Consider the following 13,297-nt stretch of genomic DNA (forward strand, 5'->3'; position numbering starts at 1 on the left):
TTATTGAGGGGTGTTTGGGGTTAAGGACCACGTACGGCTCCTTCATTGTCTTGATGAGATCTATCAAGATCAAATTACAACTGCGCTTGTCTTTCTGGGCTGTATAACTGTCAGTGTCATTCAGTGTTATTACGCTTAGTGCTATGAATATTTTTGTCCATTTCGTTATTGTTGAAATTTGACCTTGAATGACTTACCTAACTTCCTAGCCTTATTTCCCTCTCCTCTTTACCGCTGTTAATTAGGTATCCTGAAGGAGGACCTTCAAAAGGTTACCTGATTTTTTCTTTTCTTTTTTCTTCCCCCCAAGTTTCCAGTTTTTTGTTCATAAATGAAGACTCAATCGGCTTCAAAATTTAAATATCTGTGCACTGTCACTGGAGCTAGATTACTGTACAATTGAGATTCTTAAACAATTGACCAAAGTCGTTGGACCCCATTCCCAGCATCCTGGAATGACTCGGATTACTTCCAAAACCCTCAGTGGCGGAGCTTCAAACACTCTAAAAAGTGCCTCCTAATCTGACGATGGCGGAGAGTGAAAGTGGTGCATAGGTCCAGATCTGATCATTTTATGAGTGAGATAAACTAGAAAAAAATCACTTTTAATAACTTTATATAAATTTCAGTTTCTCTCTTAGAACGGCTTCAACGTTTAATGGTTGATCATCTACTGGTCAGGATAGTAACCCGTTACGTTTTGTCTGTGTGCAGGAATGTTTGTTCATGTACTAAAATAATTTAAAAACTTGGAATCGTTGGATTCCGCGCCATGGCTGGTGAATGACACATCTGATCGGTTTCAAATTTTTACCACTGGTGTGGTGTTGAACTCAAGATTCACGCTGTTATTGGGTCCCATAAGTCCCAATCTGCCGATATAATCGAATAGTCTCATTCACTGAATAATGCTGCTTCCGATCATTTTCAAAATATTATTCTCTAAGAAAGAGGATGCCCCATAGTTCTCTGACCAGATGCAAATTTGAAATTTTATTTAAATTGTTCATAAACTTGGAATTGATGGAATCAGATCAATTACTGAAGAATGCCTCCTCAATTTTATTAAATAAATTTCTACACGCATGTATGTCTTAGAGGAGGACTGATATTTCTATTTTAGTGTGCACATGTCATTTTATCATTTTTAATCCTAAAATTGTATATTATTTTTCTTTCTTGAGACTGGTAAGGGGCTTTTGATCCAAGAAACCAGAATTATCTTGCTTTAATTGTACCTCAATACATCAGATTCGACAGGCGCTGTTTGACCCCTACTGGTTTAACTCTTTTTTTTTTCTGACAAAAATAAAACAATTGTGAAAAGCCTCAGTTTTTAATGACTGATTTATCTTATGAAATGGATGAAAAAATTCTTGGCTTCAGGCTGTGTAGGCTCATAGTTTGTTGGATTCTGTACAGCCACTCGAGAATGTTTCTTCTGCTCGGCCTTAAACTGTTAATGCTGATGTGTTTTCCTCAACTATAACTTTGCCTTGACATTATGTTGTGTAAGTTTTAATATGCCAGTTTTATTAATCAAATTGGTTTCTGTGAAGTAAGTGGAGAATATCTGATCTGATAAGTAATAAATCACAGTTTATAACTTGTGAATACTAAATCTGATTTCCTTACAAACTTACGTCACATTCTTCACTAATCTTTTGGTGTGCACCGATGTACCATGGCCTGGAGTATTGCAGGACCGGGATGCCTGTCGCAGATCGCGCAACGACCGAAGTGCATCTATTTCTCCATACGTCGTCTCTCGGCCATGCTTCATCCCCTTGATAACCCCACAGCTACTGCTGCTGCAGCATCTCTACTGAAGGACCCCAATTCCAGCACTCCCAAACCCACTATCCTATCAGCTTCGTCTTGTCAGTTAAGATGTATATACTGGGTATAGTGTGTATATACCAAGACTGCTCTTAATTGCTGACCTGTTTTTCCTGCCCACCACCGGATCACCACCACCTGGTTACCACCTGGTCACCACCACGTGGTTATCACCAACTGGTCGTCACCACTTGGTTGCCATCACCTGGTCACTACCATCACCTGCTTACCACCTGGTCACCACCACGTGGTTATTACCTGGTCACCATCACCTGGTTACCATTACCTGGTCACCATCATCTGGTCACCACCACGTGGTTATCATTACCTGGTCACTATCACCTGGTCACCACTACCTGGTCACTATCACCTGGTCACCATCACCTAATCACCATCACCTGGCCACTACTTGGTCACCATCACCTGGTCACCATCTACCGGGTCAATACCATATAGCCACCATTACCACCTGCTTACACACAGCTACCATCTGGTCACCACCACAACCAGCTACACGTAACTACCACCTTGCCAGCTACACACAGCTACCAACCGGCCACCCCTACCATCTACATATAGTTACGAACCACCCGTAATGACACCAGATGCACATAAGTACCACCTGGATACCATGAGCAGCAGTACCAGCAGCACAGAAGCAGCAGCAGCAGCACAGCAGCATCAGCGGCAGCAGCTACACCAGCAGCAGCAGCAGCTACACCAGCAGCAGCAGCAGCAGCAGCAGCAGCAGCAGCAGCAGCAGCAGCAGCAGCAGCTACACCAGCAGCAGAAGCAACAACAACAGCAACAGCAGGAGTGATGGGCCTCAGGCAGACACGCCGTCATGCAGTAACATGGTGCACGTGTTGATTGTCATAAAGATATGTAGTGTGGTTTACGAGGCCACCTTAACCACCCTAATTGACGTCCCTTGCTCGTTCACCGCTGAGATAAGAAAGGTTGTCAGACTCTCTCTCTCTCTCTCTCTCAGCAGCGCTGTATAGCCCTTGTGGCTTAGCGCTTTTTTTGATTATAATAATAATAATCTCTCTCTCTCTCTCTCTCTCTCTCTCTCTCTCTCTCTCTCTCTCTCTCTCTCTCTCTCTCTCTCTCTTTTACACAGGGTTTGACAAGGTTAAGGATCCCTAGCTTTATTGACAAGCTATTTACAGGTTAAGGATTCCTAACTTTATTGGCAAGCTAAGAGCTGTTACCTACATCAACTCATTTTAAAGCATTTTTATTGTTATGAGACATACAAGTAGGGAACAGGGTGAAGTTGGAGCCATCTGTGGGCCAGCATTTTCATTTGATCAACTGACTTTATCTCGTTGACATCATTATGCTGTACGAATGTGTTCCATACTCGAGTCATCCTGGGTATATAGGATCTCAGATGGAGTGATGTTCTGGAGAAGGGTACAGCCAGTGTGAAGTTGCTGCTTTCTGCCCGTCTTGTGGCATAAAAGCTTGTTTCACGCTGTCCTCGAAGTGGATCCAAGTGTGGTACTTTGACAATATTGGCCTTGTACATAACAGTAAGGCCACCCACATCCCTCCTATGTTGAAGGCTCTGAAATGACAGATCTCTCTCTCTCTCTCTCTCTCTCTCTCTCTCTCTCTCTCTCTCTCTCTCTCTCTCTCTCTCTCTCTCTCTCTCTCTCTCTCTCTCTCTCTCTCTGCGCGCACACACAGGCCTAGTGTCTAATCGACATGTGCCTAGGACAAAATAGTAACTAAGTAACTAACACACAATTTTATCATAGACATTCTATCACCCTTTTACTCTCAAAGTGGGCGAGCACACAGCATCAGTGGAAGCAAATTTATATGAAAGGATTTTCCTTCAAATAAAGCCATTTTTCTATTAAAAAAAAACTTTTCTCTGCATGCTCTAATACCCTTTTCCTTGCTATTTTCCCCAGAACTTTTTTTTGAGAATCTGCGTGTTTAAGTGCTTCCTGTCTGTCCTGAAGTATTCAGGACCTTGGGTAGGTTCCCACTGTGGTCGGAGACTTGGAGAATGGACTTCAGTGCTAATATACGTAAATAAAAATATTTTAGGTATCTTTTGATGAGAGGAATAACACCAACAAGTTGATGAATGAAACCCGTGTGCAACAGCTAGGTATCTTTTTAGAAATAAAAACACATGAAGATAAAGTTTCGTAACTTTATGGTCTTAGAACAGGGTTCCCCAATGTGGTCAGTATCGACCCCAAGGGTCGATGGGGCTATCGAAGGGGTCGATAAACGGCTGGGGGTTAAAACGGGGTCAGTACATGGTTAAAGCTGGTTTTAGCCATGCAAATGTATTTCTAACTAAGCAGAGGAACTGACCGAGCATGGAAGAGCGTGTTGACTAACCACTAAAACTCACCAGTTACCAACCAAATATCAGTGTCCTTGTTGACGCTCATCAGATGCATCCTTCACATTAATGATATCAACTGTTTCAGTAAAATAGGGTATGTTAAATCCTATAATTTTCATAATTTAAATATTTCTGTTATTATTATTACTATTATTATTATTATTATTATTATTATTATTATTATTGTTCGTAATGCTGTTAAAGTAATATTTATTAAATTATTTTCATATAATAAATGTTTGGGGGTCAATGAACAATCTGAAACTTCATGTAGGGATCGATAAGTTGAAGGGTTTGGGGACCTCTGTCTTAGAATACAGATCTGAAGCAAAACCTCGTCACAAATAACAAATAAACAGCCGTTGTGAGCAGGTGACATGCAGCCCTGATGACCCTTGTATAGTCGACAGGCTATGAACCCCGTCAAACAGAGGGCAGCAGCACCCTTCAGTTTAGGAAGGTCACACCTACAGTTGCTAGCACGGGAGCAGCAGCAGCATACGCGAAGTTCACTTGTTAGTTCAAGACGGACATAAGATTAGGAATTAGCATACACGAGTTAATGAAGAACAACAGCATACGAGTGGATTATACACGAGTTAATGAAGAACAACACACGAGTGGATTAACACACGCCAGGTAAGTGGTACCCGGCGCTGGGTAACAGCTGTATAAAGGCAGTTAAAACAATTTTGTTAGGCTTGAGTCTTGTTTTGTTTGTGTCAGGCACAAAACTGAAGCGCAATTTTCACTCCGTGGAAATGTAACATAGCGTGAAGCGTTTACTGGTGCGAACTGGTGGTTGTTGACGCTAATCTTGGTGACATAACTGGTTGTAGCAGTGTTGGGTGCAGTTGCAGTGAGTTGCCGACACGAATGAAAACCCAGACACTAGTTGCAAAATATAGTTGCTACAACCTTACTACACAGACCGAAACGTTGTCCCAATAAAAAAGTTTTTTTTAGAACTTTTCTATCTTCACGAGGCCTGGTCGCAGGCCGGGCCGAGGGGGGCGTTGACCCCCCGAAACCCACCCTCTTGGTATACTCCAGGTATGTGGCAGTGTTGTCACTCTGGCTGTGACATCAGTTATAATTATGTGCTGGTGCACTCTATGTGCATACAAGATTATCAGTTTCATTAGATATGAAAGTATGTAAATGTTAGCCTAGCTGAAATATTTAACGTTGCTTAATTTCCAAAGTGATCAAATATTTTTTTGTATGCTAAGAGAAAATTTAACAATAATGAAAAAGTCTCTGGAAAGTCTATTTAGTGACTTTAAATGTGGGTTACGAAGAGAGATTTACTATGTATGACTGCGTGATGTATGTATTTATGACTCGTATGCTATTGTGTGATCAACAACGTGACTGGTCAGAAAACTGACGAGGATGGAGCCTACACAACTTCATATGCTCAATGATCCACACGGGTTTGGTGCTTCACGAAGTACAATAAACAGCTACTAGTAATACGTTATAGTGTTCAGCAATTAATATTTCAGAAACTATATAAAATACATAAAGTAGGTGTACTGAAGACCACACTAGGTTCCAATCCTTTCAGCTAAGAACAGGAAACTGAGGCTACGGTGGGCACAAGCTCACTAAAACTGGACAGTCGATTGGAAAAGCGTCGCCTGGTCTGACTAAGTCACGATTTGTACTACGACATGCAGATGGTAGTGACTGAATTTGGAGCAAATCTTTGGGATGTGGTGGAACGGTAGACTCGCAGCGTAATGTGCAGCAGAAAAATATGCAGCAACTGCGTGATGCTATAATGTCAACATGGACCAGGACCTCTGAGGTGTGTTTCCAGAACTTTGTTGATTCCCTGCCATGAAGAATTCATTCTGCTCTTGGGGCAAAGGGGAGCTAACCCTACTCATACTAGGAGGGTGTACCTAATAAATTTTCATCTGTGTAAATAACTGTCGACCAAGGTATATCGCTTAAATTACAGCTATTTCAAATGATGCAGCTCAAGCACTTCAACATTTATTCTTACAGGATACTTGAGTGTATTCTGTATAATGCGAGTGTTTCACTTATATAATATACAGTTTTGGGGTATTGTATCATACTGTATTACGATTGCGCGTGGAATATGCGGTTTGAGGATGTATTTTTTGAACTGATAACCATATATCATTGCATATATTGTTCATGCATTCGTATTATCTACAGTTTGGAGGTTCTCATTATGCTAATAACGAGAACGAGCTATAAATTCTGACAGTATGTGCAGAGCAATAATTTATTGAAGGAGGGGTGTTAATGTCGCAGTTTTACAACTGTAGTGTAAGCGAGCCTTAGGCAAGACAGTGCGGAGTGAATGATGGCGTAGTTTTTCTTTTTCGGGCCACCCTACCTTGGTGGGAAACGGCCAGTGTTGATAAAAAAAAGACCATTGTGGGTTTAGCACTTAGTATAGACTGTAATAATATTGCTTCTTGTAGATTATTATTATTATTATTATTATTATTATTATTATTATTATTATTATAATCATGGGAGAACGCTAAACCCAGAGGATTATACTGCGCATGTGGGTGGGATGGAAGGCATTCAGGCTTTATCAATTCAGGGAATTAGAGTACAGATCCAATTCCTTAGATCAAGAGCCCCTCACCAGCATCAAGGAACATCTCTTGAGGAGTGCTCCTTATAGAGCTTCGTCAGTTTGTGGCATGACAACACTACACAGAGGGAAACATTGTCAAAATAATAGGTTGTTCTGTGTATTTCTTGACACCCAGACCGATCGGCACAATGCCTCTCAGCCCGACTATAACTGCCGTCATATTGTTACGTTGTAGGGCATTGATAGAGAGGTGATGCTGCACTATTGCTTTGAAACTGTTTATATTCACATATGTCACCTTCCACGTAAACTTGAAATGAACTTTGAATGTATGTTTTAATTTTCCGTACAAAACTTGCCTCCAACTTGGTATTTATGAAATGATTTTTTCGGAATATATGTTCGAATTGTTTATTTTTTTCCGAGGCGAAATCTTGAGTAATTTTCATGAGTTATGGGATAACTTGCTGGAAGAAGTGTTAACTAACTGGCTGCCTTGGGTTGCTGTCTCCATTTAGGGGTCTAATGTTTATAAACACTACTATAATTTTTAAAAGGGTAGACGTGGTGAAGGTGACGTATTTTCTTTTAAGAAAGTTAGTATGTAATCAGTGATACTAGCCCATTACAATAATTTCGTAGCGAAAACAAAAGATAACTACGTATCTGCCTGGAGTCTACCTGGTGGGTATTCGGGAGATTAACGCCCCCGCGGCCCGGTCCACGACCAGGCCTCCCGGTGGATCAGGGCCTGATCAACCACGCTGTTACTGCTGGCCGCACGTAGTCCAACGTACGAACCACAGCCCGGTTGATCCGGCACTAAGTATATGTGCAGCTCCTTTTTGAAGGCAGCCAGGGGCCTATTGGTAATTTCCCTTATAGCTGGTTGGAGACTGTTGAGCAGTCTTGGGTCCCGGACACTTATTGTGTTTTCTCTTAGTGTACAATGGTGCCCCTAATTTTCATTTAGGGTATTTTGCACCGCCTGCCCAGTCTTTTCGTAGTGGGTGATCTGTGTGTGCAGATTTGGGACCAGTCCTTCTAGGATTATCCAAGTGTAGATTATGATGCATATCTCTCGCCTGCGCTCCAGCGAGTACAAGTGCTTCCAAGCGTTCTCAGTAGTTGATGTGTTTGATGGAACTTATATGGGCAGTAAAGGTTCTCTGTACATTCTCTAGATCTGCAATTTCACCTGATTTGAATGGAGATGTTAATGTACAGCAATATTCCAGCCTAGAGAGAACAAGTGATTTATGAAGGATCATCATTAGCTTGACATCTCTTGTTTTGAACATTCTCATTATCCATCCTATCATTTTCTTCGCAGTTGGGATCGTGGCACTGTTGTGAGAGCCTCAGACATTACCACTCCTAGGTCCCTCACATTATTTTTTTCACTCTGTTGTATAACTAGAGTTTGTAGTATACTCAGTTCTAGTTATTATTTCCTCCAGTTGGAATTTGTCTTTATTAAACAACATAGTTTTCCTTTGCACACTGGTAAACTTGGTTTGTTTTCTTGGAGGTTAACCGTGTCCTGAATAGATGATAGTCCCATGCGGTTCTTAGGATCGTCAGCAAAGGATGACACGATGCTGTGGATTACATCTTTGATATGATGAGGAACAGGATGGGGGCGAGTACTGTGCCTGGTGGAACAGAGCTTTTACTATGGCAGCTTCCGATTTAACTGTGTTTACCACTACTAATTGTGTTCGATTGGTTAGACAATTGAAGATTCATCTGCCCACTTTGCCGATTATCCCTTTAGCACGCATTTTGTGTGCTGTTACACCATGATAGCATTTGTCAAACGCTTTTGCAAAGTCTGTGTATATTACATCTGCATTTTGTTTTTCTTCCAGAGCATCCAAGACCATATCACAGTGATCCAGTAGTTGAGAGGCACGAGCGACCCGTTCTGAACCCATGTTGCCCTGGATTGTACAGTTTTTGCTAATGCTTTGCTGCCACCTCTATCACCTTCATCACCTGTGTATCACGGTCATGCTCCGTTAAGCAAAATGAGGTTAGTACACAGTGAAATGTCAGTCAGAGCTGAGGGCATTCGACAAGGCTATAAGGATATCGTCAAGCATTAAACCTTAATTATTTATTTTAGAACAAGCTTTTATACAACAGCAGTGTGCGGCTGCCCTATTCTATATGGCTGTTACAGTGATGTAAAAAAAAAATGCTGGATATACTTCCCGGTTATATCCCAGCACACAGGATGGGTTACATAGATTTCTGCTGCACGGACACCTGGTTAGTTTTCTTACTATGTGACTCAGCCGAACAACTGAAAACTGTTGTATTAAAATCTGTGTTTGCCAGAGGTTCAGCAGACTTTTGTTTACATTTTTACCCACCAAACGAACCCCCGAGTTTTATTTACATCTGTGCGTGGTAGACAGCTGATTACTCTTGCGTGTCTTCTAGATGAGCAACAGCTGATCGTTGTTACTACATTATTCCCGCTGACTGCTTGATATTTATGGGTGGGTCCGGCCGGCCGTAACTTTGCCAGCGCTGACGGTGCCCCAGTATAAAGAACTCTGCGATAACCTGGTGATATAACTTGATGGTGCGATGCTGTACCCGCGAGGGACATTCTCTCCACACTCGGAAAATTAGTTGGACGTGTTGTGCGCACAGACGCAACCTTCATCCCCATGTGTGTCCTCACCTATTTGTAGTTGCTGGGGGGTCGATCACGATTGCCAATCTCTGCCATAGGACCGTTACACTTCTTACCTCACAGGCTCTGTTACACCGAGCCTTAAACATGCGTTTGGTGTAGATAGCAACAGTGCATATATATGTAGCTTTGGTACAAGTAGCAGTAGCAACAGTTGTGATTTAATATACGATTTTTAGCACTTCTTTTATAATGTCATTATTTCATTTAAAACTGTGATTTCAAACAAAAGTTACTTGAACTGTTTATATCTAAATAGTGTTAAGTACTGTAGTGTGGTCAGGTCAGAGCTGCAAAGACAACATGCGAACCATTGGATGAGGCGCCATGTGAGCATCATTTGGCCTGGGGACGTGTCTAGTCGCTGCTCTCTGGTAGGTTTAGGCGTAAGGGACCTAGAACCTGGGTGATTATAAAAGACAGTGCAGATACACATTCAGAAAACAGACAAAATTCAGAACCCTCAGCTCATGCGGCGGCTATCTCATTAGCCGGACTGACTCGCTTCGCGTCATTATCAGAGTATGGACGAAAAGTAGCCCCCTTGTGCTGTGTGTTCTCTAGTGTCTGGCCCTAAATAATGTCCCTCTTTCTGTGTGTTTTAGCCAAGTGTGTGTGTGTGTCTCTCTCTCTATTTGGTGATTTATTCTTAAAATAATATGACACCAAAGTCTGTTCATTTCCTTCCTCCTCGTGTATATCATCATAGGTAAATAATGAGGACGTAACTCTATTGTATCAGATAACTTTAACATGTGTATACATAAGGTATGATTTACCTCATATTTCATAGATCCATATGCCGACATATCCATTCTCAGATATATATACACATTTAATTCCTCCATGCTCCCTCCCTCCGATCTGATGTCCAATATTTCATTGCCTCTGTGAGATGTGTGTCTTCCAGGATACAAACAATGTGAGTGTTGGCAACCTTAGCTGGTAAGGGAAGAGACATAATGGTTATTTACATACTATGTTGGTGCATGGTAAAAAATAACTAAGGAAACCCTAGTTAGTTACGGAAGTGACGGAAGTACATAAAATTACTCTGTAAAATAATAATTTAGTCATTACGGGTATCGGTTGCAACAGAATATTTACTGGTAATAATAGGCACGTAAAAATAGCAACCGTACAGATATAGGTAGCAACAAAACAGGTATTGGTAGCAGCAGTTCAGGTATAGGTACCACAGAACAGGTATAGGTACCAACAGAACAGGTATAGGTACCAACAGAACAGGTATAGGCACCAACAGAACAGGTATAGGTACCAACAGAACATGTATAGGTATCAACAGAACAGGTATAGGTATCAACAGAGCAGGTACAGGTATCAGAGCAGGTATAGCTATCAACAGTACAGGTAAAGATAGCAACAGTGCAGGTAGCAACAATACACGTACGGGTAGTAACAGTACGGATTGTAGCAGTATGGGTAGCAACAGTACAGGAAGCAACAGTTCAGATAACAGTTCGGATAGCAACATTACAGATAGCAACGTTACAGATAGCAACGTTACAGATAGCAACGTTACAGATAGCAACGTTACAGATAGCAACGTTACAGATAGCAACGTTACAGATAGCAACGTTACAGATAGCAACATTACAGATAGCAACATTACAGATAGCAACATTACAGATAGCAACATTACAGATAGCAACGTTACAGATAGCAACGTTACAGATAGCAACGTTACAGATAGCAACGTTACAGATAGCAACATTACAGATAGCAGCAACATTACAGATAGCAACATTACAGATAGCAGCAACATTACAGATAGCAGCAACATTACAGATAGCAGCAACATTACAGATAGCAGCAACATTACAGATAGCAGCAACATTACAGATAGCAGCAACATTACAGATAGCAGCAACATTACAGATAGCAACATTACAGATAGCAACATTACAGATAGCAGCAACATTACAGGTAGCAGCAACATTACAGATAGCAGCAACATTACAGATAGCAGCAACATTACAGATAGCAACATTACAGATAGCAACATTACAGATAGCAACATTACAGATAGCAACATTACAGATAGCAACATTACAGATAGCAGCAACATTACAGATAGCAGCAACATTACAGATAGCAGCAACATTACAGATAGCAACATTACAGATAGCAGCAACATTACAGGTAGCAGCAACATTACAGATAGCAGCAACATTACAGATAGCAACATTACAGATAGCAACAACATTACAGATAGCAGCAACATTACAGATAGCAACATTACAGATAGCAACATTACAGATAGCAGCAACATTACAGGTAGCAACAACATTACAGGTAGCAACAACATTACAGATAGCAGCAACATTACAGATAGCAACATTACAGATAGCAACATTACAGATAGCAACATTACAGATAGCAGCAACATTACAGATAGCAACAACATTACAGATAGCAGCAACATTACAGGTAGCAACAACATTACAGATAGCAACATTACAGATAGCAACATTACAGATAGCAGCAACATTACAGATAGCAGCAACATTACAGATAGCAGCAACATTACAGATAGCAGCAACATTACAGATAGCAGCAACATTACAGATAGCAGCAACATTACAGATAGCAGCAACATTACAGATAGCAGCAACATTACAGATAGCAGCAACATTACAGATAGCAGCAACATTACAGATAGCAGCAACATTACAGATAGCAACATTACAGATAGCAACATTACAGATAGCAACATTACAGATAGCAACAACATTACAGATAGCAACAACATTACAGATAGCAACAACATTACAGATAGCAACAACATTACAGATAGCAACAACATTACAGATAGCAACAACATTACAGATAGCAACAACATTACAGATAGCAGCAACATTACAGATAGCAGCAACATTACAGATAGCAGCAACATTACAGATAGCAGCAACATTACAGATAGCAACATTACAGATAGCAACATTACAGATACGAGTCTTTATAAACATCAGGAAACACTTGTGCAAGTAAGAAAACAAGTGCAGCTAGAGACTGCAACAAGGAAACCACAACTACATATAAGTTGGTAGCAGAAATACATTCAGTTACGGAGTACAAATAAGGTAACATTAAACCTAAACAAATGGAACTGAAAATATTGCTTAAGTTTAATGGAGCGAAATGAGAAAGAGGAGGATGAGAAAGAGGAGAGGAAAAGATGAAGAGGAGGAGGAGAAAAGAGCAGGTGGTGGTAGCCAGAAAGTGGAAATAGGTAAATGATTCTCTAATTACGATGCCAGATGGTCCTTTTTGGTGATTTATTGCAGTCCTCAAATATTTTGCCAAGAAAGAGCTCGGCTTAATTGTGTGTGTTTGTGTGTGTTTGTGTGTGTTTGTGTGTGTTTGTGTGTGTTTGTGTGTGTTTGTGTGTGTTTGTGTGTGTTTGTGTGTGTTTGTGTGTGTTTGTGTGTGTGTGTTTGTGTGTGTATGTTTGTGTGTGTATGTTTGTGTGTGTTTTGTGTGTGTTTTGTGTGTGTTTGTGTGCGTACTCACCCAGTTGTACTCTCACAGTTGAGGTTGCAGGGGTCGAGTCCAAGCTCCTGGCCCCGCCTCTTCACTGATCGCTACTAGGTCACTCTCCCTGAACCATGAGCTTTATCATACCTCTGCTTAAAGCTATGTATGGATCCTGCCTCCACTACATCGCTTCCCAAACTATTCCACTTCCTGACTACTCTGTGGCTGAAGAAATACTTCCTAACATCCCTGTGATTCATCTGTGTCTTCAACTTCCAGCTGTGTCCCC

At 41.1% G+C, this 13,297-nt stretch overlaps 1 long non-coding RNA gene across 3 annotated transcripts in view; it reads left to right on the plus strand.

The window, feature by feature from the left end:
- Window positions 1–4,591: 4,591 nt before the first annotated feature.
- LOC138852957 (uncharacterized) overlaps window positions 4,592–13,297 on the plus strand; it is a 156,466-nt gene continuing 147,760 nt past the window's right edge. For all 3 annotated transcript variants that reach the window (XR_011392210.1, XR_011392211.1, XR_011392212.1), the window contains exons 1-2: window positions 4,592–4,852; window positions 8,675–8,838. This is a non-coding gene — a long non-coding RNA (uncharacterized lncRNA). The remainder of the gene's footprint in view (window positions 4,853–8,674; window positions 8,839–13,297) is intronic.

This window comes from Cherax quadricarinatus, chromosome 19 (assembly GCF_038502225.1).
Source record: "Cherax quadricarinatus isolate ZL_2023a chromosome 19, ASM3850222v1, whole genome shotgun sequence".
In the NCBI taxonomy this organism is placed as follows: domain Eukaryota; kingdom Metazoa; phylum Arthropoda; class Malacostraca; order Decapoda; family Parastacidae; genus Cherax; species Cherax quadricarinatus.